The sequence below is a fragment of the Panthera uncia genome (genome assembly GCF_023721935.1).
Source record: "Panthera uncia isolate 11264 chromosome A3 unlocalized genomic scaffold, Puncia_PCG_1.0 HiC_scaffold_11, whole genome shotgun sequence".
Lineage (NCBI taxonomy): Eukaryota > Metazoa > Chordata > Mammalia > Carnivora > Felidae > Panthera > Panthera uncia.
Window position 1 is genome coordinate 30666308 of NW_026057578.1, and position 11328 is coordinate 30677635.

The following is an 11328-nucleotide window of genomic DNA, read 5'->3' on the forward strand; positions in this document are numbered from 1 at the left end:
TTCTTTTTTTAAAGTTTATTTATTCAGTTTTTAGTAATCTCAACACCCCACGTGGCGCTCAAACTCACCACCCTGAGATGAAGACTCACACATTCTTCTCAACGAGCCACCCAGGTGACCCTCAAATAATTCATGTTTTTAGTTTAACAATCTTCATTTTTAAAAATTTTATTTTATTTTTTTTAATTTTTAACGTTTATTTAGTTTAGAGAGAGACAGAGACAGAGAGTGAGTGGGGGGAGAGGCAGAGAGAGAGGGAGACACAGAATCTGAGGCAGGATCCAGACTCTGAGCCGTCAGCACAGAGCCCGATGGGGGGTTTGAGGACCTCGCTGAACTAAGCCACCCAGGCACCCCTAAAAAATTTTTTTTTTTAGAGAGGAAGCAGGATTCATCGGTGGGCATGAATAGGGAGGGGCAGTGCTGAGGTTCCCATGAGTGCAGAGCCCGCCATTTGTCCAAGGGGCCACGATCAGGGATCTATTTGACCCCACAGCCGTCTGCGATGAGTTGCTTTTCAGTCACCATGTCTTCAAATCCGTCGGCGTTAAACTCGGGAATGCCCCACTTCTTGGAAACGTGGATCTTCGGACGGCCAGGGAACTTGAACTTGGCCCTACGTAGGGCCTCAGTCACCCGCTCCTTGTTTTGCAACTTGGTACGGATGGACACGATGACTTACTTGGCCAGTGTGGACCCCGGCCACTGTGCCCTGGGGCTTTCCAAGGCACCTGTGTCCCTGTCCAGAGCCTGTCAGCTCCAGCACAGAAACGTCTTGTGGATACGCATGACGTGGAAGGGGTGGAGCCGACCCCCCATGTGAAAACCACCTTTGCCACAGCTTTTCACCGTGTACTTGTTGGCACAAATGCGGGCAGCCTCCAGGGCTTCAGAGGGGAGCTGCTCATATTCATCTGACACCACGTGGCCACATGGCGGGAACTCGTCCCCTTTTGCCTTCTTGCGCCCCAGGTCAAAGATGTGGATCTTAGCGTCAGGGACACCTCTGCAGAAGCGAGACTTCTTTAGGAATAAACATGCCAATATTAATATAGATTCTTATTTTTCTATTTTAATCCCTAAGATAGCATACTGTAATACAGTTCGGCGATTTCCTTCTTTCGTGTAACAATGGATCTTGACAGTCTTTCCACGTCACTCCTGAGAAAACTTCCATGTTCTTTTTAAGAACATAATTGCATAGTGTTTCACTGTATGTTAGGTATGGTGTATTTTTGAGCTCTGGCGTGTCTGAGAATAAGCTTCTTTTCCCCTCATACGTGTAAAATCCTTGGGTCCCAGGGTATTCCTCCTTAAAACCTCGCAGATGCTGTGATCAACACCAGGCTGATGTTTGTTTCTTTGTTGGTATCTCCATCTTTTCTATCTGCATCCTATCTTTTTCCTCAAAGTTTAGGTACTTTAATGGGATGTCCTTAGATCTTTTGTTGATTCTATTCCGAAGACAGTAAGCTCTTTTATCTGCATATTTTTAAATCTCAGGATAATTTTATTCTCACATAACTTCAATTATTAGGTCTAATTCACATGTTCTGCTCTCCTCTTCAGAAATACTAATCATATTCATACTAGCACATCATACTAGGGTTTGGGGGTTCCTATTTCAGAAAACCAGATTATCAATGGCTTAAATAAAATAGAGGTTTATTTTGTTCACATAAAGAAAAGTCCAGGGATAAGCAGTTGCTAGTCTTGGTTCAGTATTTTAAGGATGTTGGAATCTAAAGCCCTGATTCCCTTGACCTTTTCCCTCATGGTCAAAATATGGCTGCTCCAGCACCAGCCATCACATCCCTGATCCAGTGAGAAGAAAGGTGAAAGAAGCCAGGAGGAGGAAAGGATGGTACCTGTATCAGGAAACCAAGGGGCCCCTGACAGGCTCAAAGAGTATGTGACTCTTGATCTTGGGGCTGTGAGTTTGAGTCCCACCTTGGGTGTAGAGATTACTTTCAAAAAAAAAAAAAAAAAAAAAAAAAAAGCAAAACTGTCCCAGCAAACTTCAGCAGAGTTTAGCTTACTATCTCCTGGGCAGAACTGTGTCACAAATCCACATTTGAAGAATTTTTTTTTTAATTTAATATTTATTTTTCTTTTGGGGGGGGAGGGGCAGAGAGCAAGGGAGACACAGAATCTGAAGCAGGCTGCAGGCTTCAGGCTCCAAGCTGTCAGCACAGAGCCTGATGCGGGGCTCGAACTCATGAACCCCAAGATCATGACCTGAGCCAAAGTCAGAAGCTTAGCTGACTGAACCACCCAGGTGCCCCTGGTGAATGTTTTTTTTATGCCACCTCCGACAAAACTAGGATTATGTCGGTACAGGAAAGGAGAGCGTGGATAGTTCTATTGTGTCTCTGGCAGAACTACGTGTTCTCTGGCTTCTAATCTTTTGCAGCTATCATTTTCTCAGATCTTTTTCCCTCCCTTCTAGGTGAACTTTCAAAGGACATCCTCCAAAATGGATTTTAATTCTGTTCTTGGATTTTAGTTTTCCTGTAATATTTTCTGATCTCACTCATCTTTCCCCTTCTAACTTATCCTACTCTCTTTTCATCTTGGTTTTTTTTGTGTGACTTTTTTTTTTTTAATTTTTAATGTTTATTTATTTTTGAGAGAGAGACAGAGCATGAGTTAGGGAGAGAGGTACAGAGAGAGGGAGACACAGAATCGGAAGCAGGCTCCAGGCTCTGAGCTGTCAGCACAGAGCCCGACGTGGGGCTCGAACTCACAGACTGCGAGTCGGTCGCTTAACCAACTGAGCCACACAGGTGCCCCTCTCTGTGTGACTTTTTGCTTGCTTCTCACAGAAGCCAGAGTTTCTCCATGTCATGTTCTAGTGGACACTTCTGTGGAATGCCTGCTCAGCCCATCATCCTCCCCTCCCCTTGAGGAATAGGCTTGGGGGCATTAGGAGGACCATTTTGATACTATGTTATCCTGCGTCCTTAGACTGAGCTGAGTGGACCAATGGCAGTCAATTGACTCATCCTATCAGATTAGATGATCTCCCCCTGGGAGTACAAAATTGGAATTTAAAAGGACTATTTTAATCTGGTTGGAAATAGATGTTATTTCAGGAGTATGAGGCAGGCATCCAGTGGGATGCTGGTAGACGTTTAACAGCCAACTCTTTGTGAAAAATAAATGAGTATATATATATAACAAAGCTTACTGATGTATAGCATATAATTTATATATAATAAAATATATAATACTCTATTGCAAATCCCACATAGCCAATTGATTCTAATGGAGAGCTTTCACTGATTTTTGCTGAATTCTTGTATTTGCAGCAAAACTTTAGTCATAATTGTTGGATGAGGATAATTCCAACATGAATGTTATGAACATAAATTCTCATTTATGTTGTGTTATCTTAGGAAGGCAAAAATAAAACAACAAAGACCTATTTCAAAACTTTTCTTGTTAGTGATAGGAGGACTTCTTTGCTGCAAAGGGTAATAGTTTTGGAACATTTGCTCAAATTTTTGTGCTATTCCCAATGCAAAGGCTATGGTGCATTAAAAAAAAATTTTTTTTAATGTTTATTTATTTTTTGAGAGAGAGATTGATAGAGTGAGCAGGTGAGGAGCAGAGAGAGAGAGAAGGAGACACAGAATCCGAAGCAGGCTCCAGGCTCCGAGCTGCCAGCACAGAGCCGGATGCGGGGCTCGAACCCACAAACCGTGAGATCATGACCTGAGCTGAAGTTGGAAGCTCAACTGACTGAGCCACCCGGGCGCCCCTATATAATTTAATTTTTTTTTAATAAATTTTTTTTTTTAACGTTTATTTATTTTTGAGATGAGAGAGACAGAGCATGAACGGGGGAGGGTCAGAGAGAGGGAGACACAGAATCCGAAACAGGCTCCAGGCTCTGAGCTGTCAGCACAGAGCCCGACGCGGGGCTCGAACTCACAGACCGCGAGATCATGACCTGAGCCGAAGTCCGCCGCTTAACTGACTGAGCCACCCAGGCACCCCTATATAATTTAATTTTTAATAACAGGCATGCCTAACAGCCAGTCTACAAAATTCCTGCAAATAACAATGGGCTTTCAAGAGTCTATAAGAACCAGCTCCAGTGCACGGCTGCAGCCAAGCTCTGCCACAGGCCTAGGAAGCAGAGGAGGCCAGTGGGCAGAACCAGAGGGAGAGAGGAAGGGGTGGCGGGAGGAGGGGAAAGAGAAGGAGGAAAAGAAGAATGAGAACAAAGCAAGAACACAAAGAAAGGCAAAGAAGAGAGTGGTTGGGGGACCATGGTGTGCATTCCTGACTTGTCCAACTGCTTGGTTCCAGTCACTCCTTCAGCCTCATGCAATTCTGCATTTCTATATTATAAAGATGTACTTCATATCCTTATCACAAATTCTTCTTTTTCCTTGTGTTTTGTTTTTTACACTTTATTAAGACCAAGTTGGTAAATCCAAACCAGCTTAAGATTAATACTTGCTGTTCATGCGGGGCATCTGGGTGGCTCAGTCAGTTAAGCGTCCGACTTGGGCTCAGGTCATGATCTCACATTTCATGAGTTCAAGCCCCACATCCGAGTCTGTGCTGGCAGCTTGGAGCCTGGAGCCTGCTTCGGATTCTGGGTCTCCCTCTTTTCTGCCCCTCCCCTGATCGTGCTGTGTTTCTCTCTCTCTCTCTCTCTCTCTGCCCCTCCCCTGATCGTGCTGTGTTTCTCTTTCTCTCTCTCTCTCTCTCTCTCTCTCTCTCTCCCTCAAAGATAAATAAACATTAAAAAAAAGAAAAAAACCTTGCTGTTCATACACTGAATTCTATGTTGAGGACTTTTAGGATACAATGACAAAAGATAAAATATTTACATCAATTAACATTTAGAGTCACAGTGCTAGCCACCCGACGTGTAAACTTCCCCAAGTGTCTTTGACCCAAAGTGCTATATGACATGTGTAGTGTTTCACCATAACACCGGTGCTTCCTCATCATGTGCCTGCTTGATATTGAATTATGGAATTGTTTGTAAGCGTAGCATTTAACTAAACTTCTCTGTTTACGAATTCTTGATTTCAACTGAAGTACAGAGGTGTGTGGGAGGGCAACGTAGAATGAGGTTGGAGTTTTCTGGTTTGTCATTTACATATGTTTTGCAGTTGTGTTTAATGATGGTTATAATGTGGGTTACACTTGATTTTAGTCAAAATTATTTACAAATTACATTGTCAAAATTTCAGCCTTTCCTTTGAAGGAGCTGTCAGTTTCGTGTGAAAAGATAACAATGGTGACGAGGTTTTGTTCTCAAGTGAGACATTAGAGAGATCAAAGATCGCGCAAGTGGGGGAGAGGGGCAGAGGGAGAGAGGGAGGGGGGGAGAGAGAGATGGGGGGAGGGGGAAAGAGAGAGGGAGAATCTCAAGCAGGCTCCATGCTCAGCACGGAGCCCGACGCGGGGCTTTATTCCACAATCCGGGGATCACGACCTGAGCTGATATTAAGAGTTGGACACTTAACCAAATGAGCCACCCAGGTGCCCCAAGTGAAAGATGATTGAATGAACCCCCATGTATGTATCATCTACCTTCAACAATTACTAACTCCTGGTCCATTTTGCTTCATATGCAGACTCTTCTCCCACTGGATTACTGTAAAGGAAATGCCAGACATAATGTCATTTTCATCCACAAATAAGGAAATTTTTTAAAAAATGTATTCCCGGTCTTAATTTGGTTTATGCGATCGCACTTAATATTAGTACCAAATTTTTTTCAAGTTCTATTTATTTTTTAGTGATCTTTACACCCAACGTGGGGCTCAAACTCACAACCCCGAGATCGAGTTGCTTGCTCCGCCCACTGAGCCAGCCAGGTGTCCTCAGTATAATAATCTTAAACTTCCTCTATTGAGAAATCCTGGGGGCCCTCGGTGGTCATGAATGAATCAAGCCAGATGCCCAGGAAAGACCCCTTTCCTCGTTTAAGCTGTTTTAAGTTCGCAAGCACAACAATGTGTAACACAATTGCAGTTTTGTTTGTGTGGTGTGCCCAGTTTCCAGCCACGCATCTGCTGAGTCCCCCAAAGCCATTCCTTTTCCTCGGTTTTATTTTTCTTCGGCCCCGCGGTTTTTCCTTTTTACCACTTGGAACACCAGGTTCAGAGTAGATCCCAGGAATCTGTGTTTTTAAGAATCATCTGGGTAAACCTTGCATCCGGTACATTTGAAAAAGACCAAGGTGGGAGATCCTTGGACCACACAGAGGCCTCCCCGCTCCACCAGCCCGTGGAGGGACTCTCAAGGATTTCTCTCTGTGTCACCCTCCAGGCCACCAGCGGAGCCTCTCAGCTCTCCCTTTGAAACACACTCAAGAGTCATATCCCTCCTCACCAAATCCACGGCTACCACACCTCAGTGGAGACAACCATCTTCTGTCCTCTGGATTATTGCAGGCGCCCCCTGATGGGTGCCCCTCACCACCATTGGTTTCCTATAGTCTATTCTATTCTCCACACAACAGCCATACCGGGTCCTTGAAAACAATCAGATGCCATCTCTCTCCTGTTCGAAACCCTCTGTTACGGACTGAATTGCATCCCCTCAAAATTCCTATGTTGAAGCCCTAACCCCCGCAGTGCCTCAGAATGTGACTGTATTTGGAGACAGGGCCTTTAAGACATAATTAAGTTAAAATTTGGTCATTAGGGCGGGCCCTAATCCAATATGACTGGTGTCCTTAGAAGAGGGGATCCGGACATAGACACGCACAGAGGGAGGACCACGTGAAGTCACAGAGAGAAGACAGACGCCCACCTGCAAGCCAAGGAGAGAGGCCTTGGGAGAAACCCACCTGTCCACCCCTTGATCTCAGACTTCCAGCCCCCATGTGAGAAAATACATTTTTGTTTAAGCTCCCCCATCTGCGGTACTTGGTTATGGTACCTGTAGCAAACTAATATACCACTGGAGAATGGTTCCTGATCCCACCTCGAAAAAAAGCCAAGATTCGTACTCAAACCTACCAAGCCCTAAATGATAAATGTACCAGATTAGGTGCCCACTCTTTGGAAACTCACTGTTAGCGCAAGTTGGAAGGCTGAGGAATTGCCATTGTTACATGAAAATGGGATCAACACAGTTACTGCTGCCGCAGGAAAAATCCAGAGTAGGAAGGAAAATTAGTCATCCAAAAGTATTAACCTAGGGTGCCTGGGTCAGTTGGTTAAGGTCTCGGGTCAAGATCTTGTGGTTCGTGAGTTCGAGCCCTGCACTGGGCTCTCTGCTGTCAGCACAGAGCCTGCTTCGGATCCTCTGTCTCCCTCTCTCTTTGCCCCTCTCCCACTTGCTCTCTCTCTCTCTCAAAACTAAATAAGCATTTAGGGGCACCTGGGTGGCTCAGTCGGTTAAGCCTCTGACTTCGGCTCAGGTCATGATCTCACGGTTCACGGGTTCAAGCCCCACATTGGGCTCTGTGCTGTCAGCTCAGAGCCTGGAGCCCGCTTTGGATTCTCTGTCTTCCTCTCTCTCTGCCCCTCCCCTGCTCACACACACACTCTCTCTCTCTCCCTCAAAAGGAAGTAAACCTCAAACAATTTTTAAAAAAATTAAAAGTAAATAAATAAATATTAACCTTCACGGTGGTCACATAAATTAAAGTCTCATCTCAGAACGATTAGCCAACTCTGCCTCCTCACCTTTCTGGTCCACTCTTCAATGGAGATGTTGGGGACAATCCCTTGGCCCTTTGTAGACCCGGCAGGACCACACAAATCGCCCTTTGTCATCCGAACTGGGTATTGACGGTGGGTGAAGGACTGAAAGCAGCGACAGGCCATTGCTCATTGGAACGGAAGGACCGTCCATCTGTAGCCCGGCTGCACTGTTCCGAGTGCCGAGATGTTCCAACTGCAGCACGTAGGCTGGGAGAGCCGGCTGGCTCCTGTCTGGGGCGGGCAGCTGACATTCCAGCCAGGAAATGAACTGCCTCTCCTAATTGGCGCTGCTGCTCTTCTTGAGGAGGGGGAAGGCAGATTTAAATGACCTGCTTCGGGCAGGGAGGTGGGGCAGGAAAGGAGAGACGGTTTGGGTGAAGAGCTTCAATGGAGACGGAGAGAATGTTGCAGGTGCCATCCGGGTCCCGCTTACCTGCTGATTAGGTTGCTTGGGCGGCCAAGACCCGGTGGCTTCGCCGACAGAAAATGTGTTTTCTCACCGTTCTGGAGGCTGGGACGTCCAACATCAAGGTGTCAGCAGGACTGGTTTCTTCTGAGGTCTTTTCCCCTTGGTTTGCAGATGGTGGCCTTGTCTCTGTGCACGTGCACATCCCTGGTGTCTCTCTGTGGGTCCTAATCCCCTCTTGGACACCGGTCAGACTGGATTAGGGTCCACCCTAATCGGCTTCGTTTTAATTTAATCACCTCTGGAAAGGCCCTGTGTCTAAATATAGCCACATTCCTGAGGGCCTGCGGGTTAGTGCTTCAGCATATGAATTTGGGGGTGGAATACAATTCAGCCCCTAACACCTGCCTGGGGCAACCCTCTCCCCGCTATTGCGTGCTTGTTGCTAGTGACTTTCAGCTGTCCCCTTCTCCAGAGACTTGTTCTGGGCCAACCGGGGTTCCCTTACCCGAGTGGTTCCTCTTACCCTATTGTGTAAAAGGCTGGCCCTCTTGCCTCAAGGTGAGACCAACGCATTGGGGCTATCTGCTACGGAGCTGTCTTTGGGGTCACGGTAAGGCCAGATTCCACATGAAACCACAGCCTCCTTAGCTTCTTCCTCTGCGCCATTATGCTTCCCTCACTCCCCTCGCTCTGGGAGCACTCCTCCAGTGAGTCACAGACACCTGGATCCCTGCCTCAGGCTCTGCTTCCAGGGGACCTGATTGAAGGCAGTGTTATCTTAGATATTCTTTAGAACTACTCCAATTTTAACCCTAGAATCTAAGAATGGAAAATGGAAGTTTCTGTCACTGCATTTTGTCTTCTCCATCTTTGAAAGGGTCTTTGAGTAGGTCCCCTCCTCTTCATTCCTTCAACCACTATCCTAACTCAGGGCATCATCACCTCTTGCCTAGACAATAGCTCACAACAAGGCTCCCTGCCTCAATTTCTCCACATTTTCTTTAGAGTGCCTTTCGGTAAAACTATTAGGATTAACTTTGATGTGGCTTAAAACCTTTTAATACCTACCCAGCTGCTCCTGATAGCACCCTCCAGCACTCACCCTTCTCTGCCTGCAGCAGACAGTCCATATTCCTTAGCACGGCCTTCAAGGCCCCTTCCAGCAGGCCCCTCCTCACGTTTCCAGTCCCCAGGTGGGGTGTTAACTCATGTGGCCTGCATAAGGCAGTCTAAGAAGTGCAGGTGTAGACAGCCTCTGCTAGTCGTTGGATGAAGGATGTACATCCTCCCTAGTCCAGAGGCGCACGTCAAGGCTCTGTCCTTCGTCCTTCCCGAGCACTTATCTGTGCACCACAGGAGAACAGGGGGACAGGCTGCTCTGATCTGCCGACAGTAAGAATCCCAGAGGGGCAGCAGAAACACTGGATCGCAGAATCAGGACACGAACACGCTGAGAAGTCGAAGTGAAGGACAGACTCTAACCATTAGTCTAAATAAGATTTGATCAAGACAAGAGAGTTCATAGGAGTATATTTGAGAATAGGGCCTTGGGCAGCGTGGCCTACGGTACCTGTTCCGGAGCATTATCCCTGTGCCCCACAGAAGGGTTCCATTCCAGATGAGCTTGGGAAACACAGCCATGCTTTTCCCTCCTGTTATAAAGTCAGTTAAACCACCAGAAAATACAGAGGCTCTGAGATGCCATAGGAGCCCTTTCTCTTTGTTTAATCCACAAGTCCTCAAACAGACCCCTTTCTGTATATCATCTATTAATACCCACAGAATTGGTGTTCCATGGAACCCGGTGTGAGAAACTCTGGCGCGGGGCTTCCTTTCCTTTCCTTTCCTCTCTCAACACGTGTGGTGGGGTGGGGGACAGAAGGGCAGGCATCTGAATAGCTGAAGAAGACCCCAGAAGAGGAAAAAGACTCTGGGGGAATCCCCTCCCTCCACAGGTATCACCAGGTCACCGCTACCAAATTTTTACCGGAGCATCCGCGAAAAGAGGAACCAAAATGTCTTTGAGAGGGACCAGAGAACGGTTCAGAGACAGGTGGATTAGTTTCAGAAAAGTGAAAAGTAAAAAGTCAGACAAGCTGTGTCCTCGGATCCCTAGGCAATAGAACTACAAATTAATAAGAATTTAACCCAAAATGGGTTAACGTGAAAAATTTTACAAAAGCTTTCTAAATGAGTCTTGGTTTCAAAAGGAAGTTGAAAAAACAAATTACATACTATTCAGAAATAACCACTAATTAGAGAGCTACATGTCAGAACCTGGGCGATGTGGCTAGACCAGTACTTAGGACAATGCATACCCACAGGTGCATTGATAACAAAACAAGAAAGACTGATGATATTAGGTAAACAAAGTTTCCAACCTAAGAAGCTGGCAGGCGAAGAGCAAAATCAATCCAAAGGAAGTAGAAGCAGAAATCATTAAAGATAAAAGCAGAAATAAATAAAAGAAAAACAAATTAAACACAATAGTACATTTGATCAATCAAAGCCGATGGTAATTCACTGAAAGAAAAACAATAGACATTTTTTTTTTAAAGAACATTCAGGGGCGCCTGGGTGGCTCAGTCATTTAAGAGTCTGACTTCAGCTCAGGTCATGATCTCACAGTTCGTGGGTTCGAGCCCCACATCGGGCTCTGTGCTATCAGCGCGGGGTCTGCTTTGGATTCTCCATCCCCCTCTCTCTCTGCCCCTCCCTGCCTGCACTTCTTTCTGTCTCTCTCAAAATAAATAAATAAACTTAAAAAAAAAAAAAAAGAACATTCACTCTTTTTTTTTTTTTATTAAGTTTATTTTTAAAATTTTTTTCCACAGAGATAGAGAGCAAACAGGGGAGGGACAGAGAGAGAGGGAGACAGAATCCCAGGCAGGCTCCGTGCCCGCAGTGCAGAGCCTGATGCGGCCCTCGAACTCATGAACCTGGAGATCATGACCTGAGCCAAAATCAAGAGTCCGACGCTTAACCGACTGAGCCACCCTGATGCCCCTAAAAGAGACATTTTTGGAAAGTGCTATCAAAGAAAAAAAGGAGGCAGTAAGTATAAGAACAACAAAGCATAGATATTTGAACAGATAGAAAATATCAGGTACAATTTGTAGCAATAAATTTGAAAATTGAGGCACAAGCTATGATTTTTGTGAGGGAAATATAAATATCCAGGAGACATAGGCAAAGATGGAAAATATTATAGGAAAGCAGGTTTGATTTCATCAT

At 45.7% G+C, this 11328-nt stretch overlaps 1 pseudogene; it reads right to left on the bottom strand.

Moving 5' to 3' along the window:
- Nucleotides 1–240: 240 nt before the first annotated feature.
- Nucleotides 241–1029, bottom strand: LOC125936791 (60S ribosomal protein L10-like; annotated as a pseudogene).
- Nucleotides 1030–11328: the final 10299 nt, after the last annotated feature.